Raw genomic sequence first — 15,943 nt, forward strand, 5'->3', positions numbered from 1 at the left:
TTAACTTTCTTAAATTTAAAAATCTGACGTGTACACCCCATGACTTCCTTGTACGGAATATTTAATTATACGCAATTTTTCTGCATTTCATTTAAACATATTGAATTAACAGTTAACGAATTTTGAATTAAATCTACTTCGTCTAAATTAAAGTTCGCTATTTACCATACCGACATTTCGGGATTAGGTTCACTTAACAGCATTACATCTCATTCATTTTACAACTCAGACTGCAAGAAAATTATATCATCTGAAGAATTACCACATATTCTATTCAAATACTATAATAAATCTAAAACGATGTATAAAAGAAATTAAACAAATAAAAAAGAGTTTTTCACAGACCGCTTAAATAATACGTGTGCGCTACCCGTAAATATTCTTCTCTATCCGAGACAGACCGGAGACAATATTTGCTGCTAATACGAAACACTTATTTCCTCGAATTTCATTAGCGATATGTTTCTCATTCAATTAATTCAGTTCTCACTTCGCGGCAAGGAAAAAATACATAAAAGCTCAAAATATTTTCATTAAAAATGGAAGGCTATAGAAAAACATAAAGCACCAAGTACAGTTAAAACAATTAAAAAAATACAATTAAAATTAAAGTTCCTACGTAAAAACAAGCTAAAATTAAATGATAATTTCAAAATGAATTAAGCACAATTTAATGCGCAATAATAAAAAAAGCGTTACTTTGTTGTTGCGAAGCTTAGTTTCTCTAGATTTGCAATAAATCCACTATTCTGCTAAGTTTCAAATGTAAACAAATATGGCTGCAATTGTAACCAAAAATAGGCTTAGCCGCACTTAAAACTTTTAAATTGTTGATAATTCCACAATTATTGCATGCAGGTTAACTAAAGGCATAAAAACCTTAGCCGGGAGAAAGAAAAACACACTCATTTTTCAAGCAAAAAATGCACAATTTACAAACATATAAGAATAAAGAAACTGAGCTCACTGAGCGGAGTAACAGAGTGAATATGTATATGCATATATTTATATACTTTTGGGGCGGCTGATTCCAGCCGAAATGAGAGGTGCACATCTACATGTTATAGCAGTCCTATGTACAAAATTTCAACGTTCTGAGGGTAGGCGTTTTTGAGTTATGACAGATACGTACCGTACGTACAGATGCCACGAAAAAAAATTCTTAAGAATTCCTTTTAAATCAGCTTTACAACTTTTTTTGGGGGGGGCGGGGGAAAGTCCTTTATTCTGTCCTTACGAACAGATGTCACACAAAAACATCGTTAAATTGCATTCGATAGCGGTAAAAATGGATATTTTCTTTAAATTCTAAAATTCCGAAATTTTTCGCGATTACTTCATTTTTACTTCGTACAAGGAAGTAAAAATAAAAATTAATGTTGTTAAATTAAAAGTATTAAAAACTGTAATATCTGATTTTTTATTAATTGAAGTAAGAGCTTGTAAAGTATAATAATTATTTTAAAAAATGGTGAACTCTATCATCTTCTCTATCTTAATAATAGATTAATAAAAATTACTCTTTCGTAATAATAGATTAATAAAAATTAAAGAGCTAACTATATTTTAAATATTATATAATATACGATACTTCGCAGGACATAAAATTGGAAAGAACTATAAATTACCCTAATAAGTAATGCAGCTGTAAAATTAATTTCACCAGCTAATTCTAACATTTAACATTTTTATTTTAATACTATTACGTTGTATAGGAAATTAAAATTTAAGTTGATTTTAAAAACTGAAAAGAAAAAAAACAGAAATCTTCAGGATTTTATATTAAGCCCAAAGCGGTGGGTTTTTTTTTTTTTTTTTTTTTTCATTTTTACATACACATAACACGTTTTGAGAGCATTTGGGCTAACGCCTCTTTGGGCTGAAAATATTTAAAAACAGCATATCTTTCGAATATACCATAGATAGTCGCTGCGTTTGAGATAAACTTTTTTTATTGTGTGCAGTATTGCATTGCTCGCTTTGAAATCGTTAAGGTTTTTAGTCAAAAATTCATTAGTTTTACAAAATTTGAAATAGGTAAAATAAATTTGAAATTCAAAATTTAGGATTCCAATATTTATTGAACTTCTTTAATACAGGGTGATAATATTTGGTGGCAAAAATTGGAAAAGTGAAACGGAAATAGAGAACCCATGCGAAATGCTGTTTCGAGATCAATAGTCATTCTGGGATAACCCCTCTTTGGACTTTTTATGAATTCTGTATGAATAACGAAAATTTTTTTTCCTTTAACTAGAAATCTTTCCTATGTCTAAGTAGTTAGCATGAAAGAATATACTTTTTTTACATATATAAGTTAATATTGAATCAAAAATTTTAAATGGGCATCTACGTCATAGAAAATAGGTATTTCTAAAGCTCGGAGATTCGTACGTTTGAAGATTTAAAAAATACTTAATATTACGTTCATAAGTCGTTCAACGTAACATGGAGATTAAATTTAGAACTTATATCGAGACTTGTAAATAACGATTATTTACTTTGAATTCAGTCGGTTCTTCAAGTATTAGTTTAAGCATCATATGTAGTAGATTTTTTTTTATAACAATGTGTTAAAGTTGCAGAAATGAAGAATAACACTGTAACTTAGAGCTGGATCCCAAAATTGGACTATAGTAAAAAAACTGATGGTAGGAAGACAGCGAATGGTGACTAATACTTAAACTTTCTGAAAGCACACTTAAGTAGAGCCATCAGGAAGAAAGGAACGGATTTGTTCAACAAAACAGTAGAATTTGCTTTTGGATAATTCATACCTGGATATTGTTGGCAGCATTGTCTGAAACAATAGAAGAGCAATAAAATGTCTCCACATATCCTGGATTTAGCAGCAGAATATGAGATCGATCCCAGAGAACGGTCTGGCTGTATAGGTGTTTTTGTGGTTTTCCTTATGTGTTACATGATTACGAGCTAGTTTCCTTTAAAAGTCCCCCATGAAGGCATCCCACCCTTTAAGTAGATAGCCCTTGCATGCCCTGACATAGACAAATAAATTAAACCAAGTTAGTCGCCAGGTTATTTTACGCTTTCTTAACACGGAAAAGACAGTTGTGTTGGAAGAGACTATTTTAGATGAGGAAGAGAGAAAAAAAAAAAAAAAAAAAGGCTCGGAAAGGGATGTCATGAAACAGACTTCATGCATATGAGTCGTTCATAAAATGCTGCAAAAACTGTAATTTAATAATTGTAGGAATGCAATTCATTTAGAAAAGAAAAAATTAAGAGGCCTAGAAATTGATCTGATTCTGAATAGAAGACTTAATTTTAAAACTTTTCAGTTAACTCTCGTATATAATTGTTTTGTACTAAACTCGCTTTTTTCGTGTTACATATGCAATGAAACTTGAAATTGGTACTTAAAAGTAGATTTTGCTTCTCAAACATTTGCTCCTAAAAAAGGGGCACCTATAATTGACTGGCTTCGAAACTGATAGAGTTTTATTCATCACCCGCCAGCCTAAGACTTTTTTACTTAATTTTAAATTTCTAAGAGTAACCCATTATCCTATTAGTTTCATTTTTAATATGACATCTAACTTTTGTCGGCTCTCACCAGAATGAAAATTAAGTAATGAGTATGAAAACAGAGTTCTTGAAGTTGAGTAACATCTTTTGGCAGCAACCTCTGCTAAATAAACGTCCATTACTAACAGCTTAAGTGTTGAAATTACCAAAATCGACTTTCTCTAGCAATGTTTACTCGCGTGTTTTAAGGGCACGAGAAAAAGCTTAAAGTAGGATTTTGTCATATGTCTTGCAGTTAGAAGGTGGAATTGTTAAGAAGACATCTGCATGGTTACTGAGAAATATCAATGGTACTGCATGCAAGAATCTTATTATTTAAAGTTTAATCATTGAAAACTAAATATAGAATTATCAAGATGCAGATTTTAAATTAGAACTGAGATGTTACTTCTCGCTTATTTTTGGAATGGATTATATTTAGTTTTGACTTGGAACACGGGAGAGTAAGCGTTTAAAAACACAAAGAGTAAAGGTATAAATTATAACATAGGTTTAGTTTTAAGGGAACAAGTTAGTTGTCCAGTTGCTTTGAATAATGAAAGGAATGATTAATATGAATTACAAATTTAATAAGCAAATATATTATTTATACGTTCAAATATATCTATCTGTAAGTGAAGAAATCATCGGTATTCATGACGGTTTTACTCATTTATCAAACGGCACAGTTCTCTGTAGCAGTAAACAGCAAATAAATAGAAAAACGTCTTCGAATTCGATAGATAGATCAGCTTATATTTTTCGATAATTTACATACGTTCCTCAGCTATTTAATTTTCCAGTTTTCTATTTAATTCTGTTTTTTCTTTATCCATTTAATTTTCCAGTGCATAAATTTTTATTATTTAACAATTAAATATAGGGCAGTATTATCATACCAGTAACTTCATTTTTCTTCTGATTTTACTAAAACATTCTGTAGCGTGCGTACGGGTTCGTAATAGATTGAATGCAAACGGCTCCGATCATAGGTTAATACGATTTATTTTATAGAAGGAAATACTCCATAGTTCTGGAACTTTCCATCGAAATACATGTACAGATTTTCACAGTATCACAGAGTACAATCTATAGTTACACTTCAGACTGCTAAGAACGTTAAGCACAACGCAATACAAAGCTCACCTAAAGAGAAAGTTAATTCGATATTTCACCCGGACGCCAGGATATTTCTTGTACGTTCTGCTTCTCGAAATTTATGGAAGGCATATGAGGGCCAGATACGGTTACCGCTAATCTAGACAGAAATTACATTTATTCAATTACAATACCTGTTACAGAGATACAGGAACCAGAGCAAAATGTCTTCAAATGGTCGTCAAGTTTGGCGACTTTTAGCAATTTCTCGCAAAATTTGGCAACAAAAATTAGTCATCAAAACCGTTACCAGCTTAGCGATATCTTCCCAATTCAGGGAGATAACCATTTACTTAATGTTAAATAAACTTGCCCCCGTATTCGATTTTTCCAGTAGAGCCTTCTCCTTCTAGAATTTCATATTACATTATACAGAAAAATACAACAATTTCACGCATAATTTCGCTAAAATTATCCGTATATGTACAAAATTCGTAACAACACGATGACAGAGGAGATAGAAATCGTTTGGTAAAAATCAGGTATTACAATGTTTCTGTAGCAAAAATCATGTATTCTCTTTACCCAATGAAATGTGATAAATTTTCAAACAACATAGAGAAAGACCAAAAATTGAGCTAAAGATAACATAAGAATACATTAGATAAGCAGGACGGGTTGTATGCAATGCAACAGCGATTGAAGAATCACTGGACAAATGATTTTCACGGACAGATTATTCACTGGACAATGATTCCATCGAATTATGATGTTCAAGGAATAAGAAATATCAAGATAACCATGTTCCGAAGTATATTTAAATTAACTGGGTGAAATTAACAGCATTTATCAATATTCAAAGCGTCCTTCCAAAATTCTTTGCATAACAGAGCGTAAACAAACATGATATTAGACTTACATCAGTGTAACACATATCAAGGTCAAAATTAATAGCCTAACGTCCATTCAGTTGAAATATGAAGCCAGGATATGACAGAATGGAAAAACATTTTCCCCCTTACTTCCTTAAGAATATTATTGTTTACCACAGGATAATAACATTAACGATCGAAAAAATCAAAAAACTCATATATCATCCGATGCCCCATTATTTGTCATCACAACTGAAGTAATTGTGGGATGCATCGCTGAATCTGTGATTCGAATGCATTATGAGAGCTAACGTATTTCGAAATTAGCAAGGTAAAAGGTATTAAGAACGTAAAATGAAATTTTAAATTATAATTATATAATTGTTTAAATAAAGAAGTAATCTTAAATAATTATATATATCTTTATAATATATGATGTCCGCTGAAAACGTCGTCGTACAAAATGTCGTGGGAAAAACGAAAGCAAGGATAACATCATGGTTCAAAACACCTTCTTCGAAAACAAGGGCATTAAAAACATCGCAGTTTTAAAACATCACCATCCAAGATATCGTTGTAAAAAATGAAACACCTACAAATCATCTAATGGCAATAATATTGTAGACATGCATTTTCGGTAAAAAATTCGCATATTAGCATAATGATTAGTGAGCGCAAAAAGAAATAAGGAATATTTTTATTTTTAGATTTCATATTTTTAAATTAACTAATATTTTTTTGCTGAAAAATAAGAAGGAAGCATTGAAAAATTGAAAATGGGCAGAAAAATAATGCTGGGTAAAACAGCAGAATTTTAAATTTATATAATTAACTAATAAAGATCATCAATTAATTAATCACTTTTATAAAGTGTTATTAGCAATTTTTCATGTAAATTACAGTCTAAAAATTAAAGAAAGGAAGGTGTGTAACTGCATGCGGCTATTTCGTATAATTTCATGCGGCTATATTAAAATTGTTTATTTAATTATCAAATTAACAAATTCTGTTAACTTCTATAAGTAGCATTAATTTTCGACTCATTTTTAGTTTTTTATTGTTTAAGTTCCCTTCTTAGTTTTTCAGTAAAACTTTATTGGTTAAATTAAAAATATTCCTTTTTGTGCTCGCAAATCGTTATGCGACTGTGCATTTACGTTTTAAAGCCTGAAAAACGCATGTCTGCGATGTTATCGTCATGTGATGATTTGTAGGTGCTTTACTTTTTTACCACGATATTTTCGACAACAAGTTTTTAAACTGTGAATTTTTGAACTGTTTTTTTTTTTCCACCACGATGTTTTGTACTACGACGTTTTAGAACTACGATGTTTTCTCTTTGCTTTCTTTTGCCTGACGATGTTTTATACAATGAAGTTTTCGCTTTGAGTTGTCTTCTCCGCGACATTTTGGTACGCAATGTTTTTGCTGCGAACTAATATGTTATTTTGATATAATATATTATAAGGAAGCTAATATATTACTTATTTTTTCACTGAAATTATTCCTTCAGGAAGATACACTTGTAAGCAAACCAATTTACTTATTAAAGTATTTAATGATAAAAAAAAAAACGCTTCACACATAGTCAACATAATAGAAAATTATCAGATAAATAAGAAATGCAGTTATGAACAATACGCAAGGCAATATAATTTCGATAATCGACCTAATCTATCTACTTCTGATCGATAAATACGGTTTTCTGTATTCAGTAGGTATAAGGAAGGAAGCGAGAAGAGTGCAGCATTTCTGAGGAATTTCAGACAAAAAAGGAGGACGGTATAAGGCTATTGAAATGCCTTTCATATAGTAAACATACATGTAATAATAATAATACAAAAGATATTTCATTTGAAATTCATCTTACGAATGCGCCAGAGTACGAGGAATCTTATTTTAAATTTGCAGTGTCAGTGACTTAAAACTACGCCATTAGAATATTACTAAAAACAAGTTTATTCATTATTTTCGGTTTTTGAAATTAAATTTTTGTAAAACTAGCATTATGTAATATATCAGTTTTATGCGCATGCAATGCTATTGGATTTAATCTGGAAGGGGAATAAATGAAACCAATGATATAAACTTTGCTTTTTAAGGTCAAATTTTGTCACCTAGCATTAAGGCAATTTTAACCACTTTTGTGACCTCTGTAATACTATTGCTTCCTATTACTTCATAAAACCGCTCCGGTTATTAAATATCTAGAACTCCAAGAAGCACGTTACGAGGTTAAACGGTTTAACTTAAGATTTGAAAGTATCTACCTTTTCTTGCAAAAGGATTTAAAAAATCTGATATGGATACCACATGACTTCCTTGCACGGCTATGTTAAATAATACACATATTTTGCTTCACTTTATTCCCTCGAATTTCATTAGAGATGCATTTCTCATTCAATCAATTCAGTTCTCACTCTGTGGCAAGGCAAAAATACGTAAAAACTCGAAGCATCTTTATTTAAATTTAACAAATACAGTTTAAAGAAACAATTTTTCAATTAAAATTAGAGTTTATAAGGAAAACAAGCAAGTCGAAGAGCGGAAGGGAAGATTTTTAGTGCGCAAAATCGAAAGTTAACTTTTCGTCCCACTGTATAAATGGCACTGAAGTTGGTATATCAACTGACTGAATTCATTATTCGAACTAAGAGTTTAAAATGTAAACAAATGTCCACCTCGTTAGCCTTAGCGCTACTTAAACTTTTAAACTGTGGATAATTCTACAACTATTGCATGCATTTTAAGTAAAGGCATAAAAACCTTAACCTAACTTAAGAACAACATAATTCAATCACTTTCGGGCAAAAAACGACAATTTACCAACATATAAGAATGAAAAATTGAGTTCACCCCGCCGATAAGAGAGTGAGAATATATGTATATCTATAAATGGTTGCTGCGGCTGAGCATCTGATTGAAACGAAAAAGGGAGATACACAACTACATGTTATAACAGTCCCATATACAAAATTTCAACTTTCTACGGTTACTCTTTTTCAGTTATGCGAGATACATACGTACATGCTGACGTCACGATTAAATCTCTTCTGAACACATTTTAAATCTATTTTACAATCCGTTTTTGAAAAAATTGTCCTTTATTCTGTGCATACGCGCAGATGACATGCAAAAACATCTTTTATATGTATTCGAGAGCGGCAAATGGATAATTTCGTTGAAATATGTTACCGGAAAGTTTTCGCCATTAAAACATTTTTTTTACTATGTACGAGGAAATAAAAAACTGTTTTCTGACTGCTTTAGTCTAATAGTTTTTATAATTAACGAAATGAAAATAAGAACTGTTGCTGCTAAAAGCCGAATTTTTAATACTAATTAAAATTCCAAATTAAAGTGGTAATTTAAAATTTTAAAGCTTTGGCGTTCGTTTTGCATCCTTTTTTTGAATGTAAATGGAATGAAAAGAAAAAAAGTAAGAGCAATATTACCGTTTGAACAAAGCTTAAAAAATTACTTATAATAATTTATATAAATATTTGTGCACATTTGCTTGTATTTTGGTTGTATATTGTTTGGCCTATTTCTTGAATGTTATGTAATTGATTTAGAAGTCGAACAACAAAAATCAGCGTTATATTTTTAAATTTTAGCAGGACTAGTTTCGATGGTTTTACCCAACCACCATCCTCAGCTGCAAAAGTGCAAAATGATGCTTTTGCAGCTGAAGATTATGGTTCGTTTAAACCATCGAAACTAGTTCTATGAAAATTTGAAAATATAACACTGATTTTTGTCGTTTGAGTTTTAAATTAATACTTGTTCGGTGTGTTATTGTATCTTAACTATGTAATTAGTTTTACTTATTCATTTCATTTTTTTTTTCATTTTATGTATTATCATAACTTTCTTTGTATTTTACACACTTTTTAATTTGTTTTTTTGCTTTATTTTCACGCGTTTAATAGTTTCATTATTTTGTGTTCGCCATTATTTTGTGTTTGTGAGTTTCGGTTACGAAAGTAGTTTAATAAGAAGCAAAGACATATGTTGACGTTCACTGGGTTTTTATATGATTTAAAAATTTTCGGGAAAGTAGTTTTTGAGATCCAAGGATCAGTATTTGTACAATGCTCTGGTAGTATCCCACTCGTGATACAAACAGTCCACAGCGATAAGTAGTGAGTCTGTTTTGAATAAGTCCAACACATTTTCAAACTGAAGTGCATTTGCGTTCAGGAATTCAGTGAAGTTAGTCTTTAGTGTGAAAGCAAATTAGCAATTGTATTGCATATTCTCAGCCCAAACGGTTGGCTTTTCGATTGCACTGTTCTTGTGTTTTTAAAACCGATGAGAAATTTCTATTTCTCTAACAAGGAAAGTTTGAGTGTTATCCCAATGTTCTTAAAATAATCTCATTTCAAGTTGAGCAATTTCATTTGCAGAAGCTGGAGATAAAAAAACTCTTCATGTGATCTATTTTGGTCAAAATCAGCAAAAGGTGAATCAATGTCCTCAATTATAGATAGCCTGTCTGCAACCACATTGTTTTGACCCCTTATATGGCGTAGGTTAGTAGAGAATTGTGAAATATATTGCAGCTGTCTTAGTTGTTTGGGAGAGGCTTTGTTATTATTTTGTTTAAAAGCAAATGTTAAGGGCTTATGATCCGTATAAATAGTGAAATCGCGGCCTTCAAGTAAATGCTTAAAATGTTTAATGGATAAATATATACCCAAAAGCTCGCGATCGTAAGCACTATGATTTTTCTGGGCATCATTAAGCTTTTTTGGAAAAACAAAATGCAATAGGCTTCCATCCATTTGGTTCTTTTTGTTGAATAACTGATGCAATAGCCAAATCGGATGCATCTGTGAAAAGTGGCAGAGGGTAATACGAATTGGGTAGACCATCAAAGCTATTGAGCATTACCTTGTTTAAATTTTTCAAAACTTTTTCTGGTTTCATTGGTCCATGGTATTTTGCGTCGATCTTTTTTTGTAGATCCTTTAAAAAGTTCATGAAGGAACGAAGTTCGTGTATAGTTTCTGGCCATGGATATTCTATGATAGCATTAATTTTCTGAGGTAGAAGTTTTGAGCCTTCAGAAGATATTTGATAGCAGAAAACGTCTTTTACAGATACTACCAAAACTGATTTATTAATATTAATTTGGAGAACATATTTATCTAAACGTTGGAAATCTGTTTTAAGATGTAAACGATGTTCTTCCTCGCAAGAAGAGGCAATCAACACATCATCCAAATATGGAAATACGAAGTTTAGGACATAAAAAAACCTCATTGATAAAGCTCTGAAAGGTTGTGGAGGCATTTTTAGACCAAAACTCATGACATTGAAATGGTAAAGACCCAAAGGTGTGATGATGGTATATTTTTCTTTATCTTCGTCTGCTACTGGAATGTGAATATACGCCTTAAAAAGGTCAGTTTTAGAAAATATAGTTTTATGAGTTAAGATATGTTGAAAATATTGAGTTCGAGGAATGGGATAACGATCAGGTATAGTTAAATCATTCAGCCTTCTGTAATCAATCGCCACATTGACTTGCCCATTCTGAACTAGACGGACTCGTATTGTTATTGCCTAGCCTATATTTGAATTCTCTTTTAGCTATTTCCAATCATTTAGTGTCTAATTGTTTTGCTTTACAATTTACTGGTTGTCCTTTAGTTACACTTTAGTTATGATGTTTTACATTAGAAATAAGAAAATTTGGTTTTGTTATACTGGCATACATAGTAAATAAATCGGAATATTTACATAAGATACAGAAATCGTATCGATTTCTATATTATTTGCAGCATATAATTTATAGTCGCTAAGTTTGTGTTTAGAAGTACGAGGAATAAGGCTTACCTCTGCTCCATTGGTCAACCAAAAAATGTAAATCCTTTTTTTTTTTTTTTTTTTTTTTTGGTCCATGATAAATAAGCGGAATTTATGGCAATTTTCTTTATTTACAGCAGCAGAGCTGCTGAGCTAATTCTACTGCTGTTTTTGTTTTTCTGGCGAGTTGTTTTCCCATGCACAGCGAGCTTTGCATCTGTTAGGGAAACACTTTTCCCGAAAACGAAAATGGAATAATAGTATTTGCCATTAGGGTTTTAACAGCTGCGAGACTTACTTCGATCATTGTAAGATTGACCGCTATTTCTTGAGCGAGGACGAGAATTCCTTGTGACACTCAGGTTTTCGCGTTTATTATCCAAAGCTACAATTTTTTGTCGTAATTCAGTAATGGCATCTGCTCCTGGAGAAACAATACTGCTGGCGCAGTATAGTTCTTGTTTCGGTTGCATTTCGATGATACGATCGGCCATTAGTGCCAGTTTTTCCATATCTTCATCACTAACGATTAAAATATTGCGCAGTAGTAAGAGTTCGCATTTTTTTGTAAAAGTTGACTATGTTTACTATCTCCGAAGTCTATGCCTGTAAGCAGTCTCTGTAGACGTTTATTTTCGCTCTTTTTAAAAGTGTTCAAGAGTTGTTCTTTAGCCAGCAGTATATTTGGTTTTGCTATTGTCACTTATAATATCCCACAAACTTTCAACTAATTTTGCTTCCAATTGCGAAACTAAGTAGTTGAATTTAGTTTCCTCGGCAGTTATTCCACAAATAAAAAACTGCACTTTTACTTGGTAAAACCATATCTCTTGCTTTTCAGCATAAAAGGGAGGTATTTTCACACTTATCCGTGCTATTTCTTCTTTAGTCGCCGATTCTTCAGTTTCTGACATCATAATTCCGAGGTCACCAAGAATGTAGTCGCTTGCAACGTTCTTTTATATAATAATTTAGACGGCAAACAAAAGCAAGATTCAATTTTTTTCGTATTAAAACATCTTTATTATTCTTTCTAGCGCTCGATAATTCCTTGTTGATTTCAATCATGACAACACTTCAAGCTAAGCGACAAGTGAAGTGAAAGTAGTAGTAGTTATTAGCTACTAGAAGTAGTTGCAGCTATTATGACCAATAATAATTGTTGCCTACAAGCAATTTCATTTGCAGAAATTGGAGATAAATAAAAACTCTTCCTGTGATCTATTTTATCTTTAAGAATCGATATTCAGTACCAGCGCTGAGTTACAGTACAAAGTCCGAGATCCGGACATCCAATATCCGGACCTCAAAGCCACCAACAACCTTTAGTTTTTGTATGTTTATGCATGGGCACTTGATTGTTTTCCCTCTCACAATAAAATATGAGCAGAGTATCGATTCTTAATTTCACTTAAGCATTAAGTTCCGTTTAATGCCGTTATTAAAGAAACCACTATTTTAACATAAATTTGTGTGATCAATAGTTTGCCTCCGTAGCTGCGTCTCTGCTTGCCATACATCTCAAACCAAAATGTTGAGGAAAAATTTAGCAAAAATTTTTTTCCATATGCTAAAAATAGATTTTATTCATAGACCAAAAGAGTACATTTAGTACTATTTGAATTAAGAAAACTGATTTGTTTTCACATAAACCCAGAGCCGGCTCTAGAGTTCGTATTGTCGAATTTAGAGAAGACAAAATTTTTGGAATTTAGAGAAGCACCGAGCAACAAAATTAGGGATGACAAAATTTTTAGAGTTTAGGGAAAGCTCTGAAGCCCGAAATTTAGGGGCGGCAAAAATTTAGAACTTAGGCAGGCGCTTGGTAGCAGAACTCGCAAGAGACTGCATCAAGTGGTAAAATATCTAGCGCCGGCCCTCGATAAGCCTTAAATATATGCGGAAATTTATTTATTCAGGACTCAGATAAGATTTAAGCATGTGCAAGAAGTAGACATAAGTATACTAAATAACTAAACTAATACAATTCAAGCTTAATTAGAAATGTAAAGAAGCGGTAATAAATGAAGATGATATGACAGAAATTTTTTATTTATTATTTTTTATTTAACTAAGATCCTCAATCAACAATCAATTAACGGACGACGAAATCTGACTGTATTATCGAACTGTAATATGGTTCTAGATCCAGAAAATACCGCTATCGATAGTTTAGAAAGTGACAAAGAAGTTATTGAAAACGAAAATATTTCGATTGGCAACTTAATCGGAATGCTTGACACAGCAGTTACAGGACTTGAATAATGGGACTGTGTAACTGAACAAGAGATTATGTCTGCCTATAGAATTAAAGAGAAAATATTAGCACCAAAAATGAAGCAACTTAAACAACTTACATTGGAAGAAATGTTTAATAGAGTAAAGAAATAAATATTAAGCCTTTTTGTGTAAATTTTGATACCCTTTAGATTATAAATGTTTCATTATTCATTATTACATAAATTAAGATTTCATATTTTTAATTTATAAATTTTACATGCCATCTTACTAGATTTAAACTGATGATCTAATATCCGGAAAAATAATCCAAAATCCGGAATTCCCGAAGTCTCGACGAGTTAGGATATCAGACTTTGCACTGTAGTACAAAATTTCGTACATCATAGTTAGATTTCTTTTGATACCACCAATAATGTACGCAAGAACTTCTATCGTAAATTAACTCTAAAAAATTGCAAAATATTATTAAGGAGCACAGATAAAATTAATTTTTAAGTGATTGAATCTCGCTGAAAAGAATTTAATTTTGTGCTATTTTAAGACAATGATATTATGTATCTTTTATCTCATTTTATAGCGGATAAAAACCTCTAAATGGACACAACAACACTTCAATGTATATATCTTTCAGACGTCTGAAAATCCCTTCTTCGAAGTGTTAATTTCCATTGAGTCTGATATAACTGCATCTTTACTGTTTAATGAAATTAAAAATTACAAAATATTTCAATAAAAAAGCTCAGAATTTCTTTTTTTACATTTCCTTTTTAAACATGAAAAGGTATATAGCAACGGCTCTCAAACTTGACTCATGTATCTCTTTCACCATCATTAGAAGATCATCTTCCCTTCATTTTCAAAACCCGAAAAAATACATATGTACATTTATTGAGCTATAGATTATGTTTTAATGTGATTTGTAAATTAAACAACAAAAATATAGAAAATGTCGATAAATGCCAAAACTTGAATAAAAATACTTTTATATTCATAAACTAAAACTACATGCTTGACAGCGAAATAAAATGCTGACCGAATTAATTCCAGAATATCTTTAAAATGTATATTATTATTTCAGTAAAATTTAAAAAAATAAATGTATAGAAAATTACAATCTGATATATATTACTAGAAAATTTTAGCTTTAGAATTTATTTTTGATGTAAAAGATAACATGCATAGGAAAATATATACAAGATTTTGGAGTTAAGACTCATATCATATGGGATTAAAAGGGTGTTAAAAACAGTTGTTGCAAAGTATTATTAAGAAATAAAAGATTCACATTGTCAGGCTATTGCGAAAACGCAATTTAGACGATAAATAAATTTCTTCAACAGATGACTAAAACTTACTTCTTAACTAAGATGCGAATTTTTACATGTCGTCTACAAAAAGAATAGTATCTAATTTCCTGCGCTAATAATTAGAAAACATAAATTTATTATTATTATTTTTCTATTTATAATTAAACAATTTGAAAAATATCATTCATATTTAATATCGCCTAAAAGTGTCAAGGGTATTTCGGGACTGCACGCCAACCAGAAAATTAGAGAAAACATCAATTATGTATCTAGAATTTAACAAACATTCTCTACTCGTAAAAAGCAAATTTAAAGTTAATTAAATTTTAAATTTTAAATAATGAAATTAATTGCAAACAAGTAAATGATTAATTATTGCTGCGAACTAATCTACAATATCATTTAAATTCTGAGCGCATATGTATACCAAGTGCAAGTTATAACTTTACTATTATTCTTTTGAAACAGTTATGTATCTAATATACTCATCAGTATTTATTTCTCAAAATTGTAAATATTTATGCTTTAAAACTATTATTCATGAAAAAATAATAAAGCGAGAAAGCATTGCACTCGTGATATCAAGTCATATGCATAAAATTATCGTAAATAAATATATAATAATAGTTATGAACACTCCCCGGCCCAAAATAAAAAAAAAATGATACTTACCTTTGCTGAAGAAACGTCAGGTCGCCTCTTTAGTGGTCTTACAGTTTATGGGCTTCTGCTATCGAGGATACTTCAGAATCTTGTCTTGAAATCAGGAAATACGCGAATAATAAGGAAAATTACATGAAGGAGTAATATTTCTATAAATTTCCTTCTAGTCTGTAGTATTCTATGCTGTGTTTCAAAGTGGAGTTAGACGTGATGTCTCATATAATGAAAATTAATTCAAGTGTTGCTTACCAACCGAAATGAAATAACGCCTTGGCACGAAAAGTGAGAGAGAATTAAAAATTGCGTCACATGACAGCTTGAAAAGATTTCAAAATTTATTGGAATACAATCTGTTCCAGTTGTGGTGACAGGCTTTTCATTGTTATCTTGCAAGATAAAACGGTGCAAGGCTATTAATGC

General features: G+C 31.0%; 1 protein-coding gene across 1 annotated transcript in view; it reads right to left on the bottom strand.

Moving 5' to 3' along the window:
* The window catches only part of LOC118197545 (acyl-coenzyme A diphosphatase NUDT19-like), a 146,621-nt gene extending 130,959 nt beyond the window's left edge, over positions 1 to 15,662 (bottom strand). Inside the window, exon 1 of the mRNA XM_085826368.1 lies at positions 15,533 to 15,662. The gene's annotated coding sequence lies outside the window, so the exon portion shown is untranslated. The remainder of the gene's footprint in view (positions 1 to 15,532) is intronic.
* Positions 15,663 to 15,943: the final 281 nt, after the last annotated feature.

This window comes from Stegodyphus dumicola, chromosome 1 (assembly GCF_044657685.1).
Source record: "Stegodyphus dumicola isolate Sdum_Otavi_A_Nest chromosome 1, ASM4465768v1".
NCBI classification, from domain to species: Eukaryota; Metazoa; Arthropoda; class Arachnida; order Araneae; family Eresidae; genus Stegodyphus; species Stegodyphus dumicola.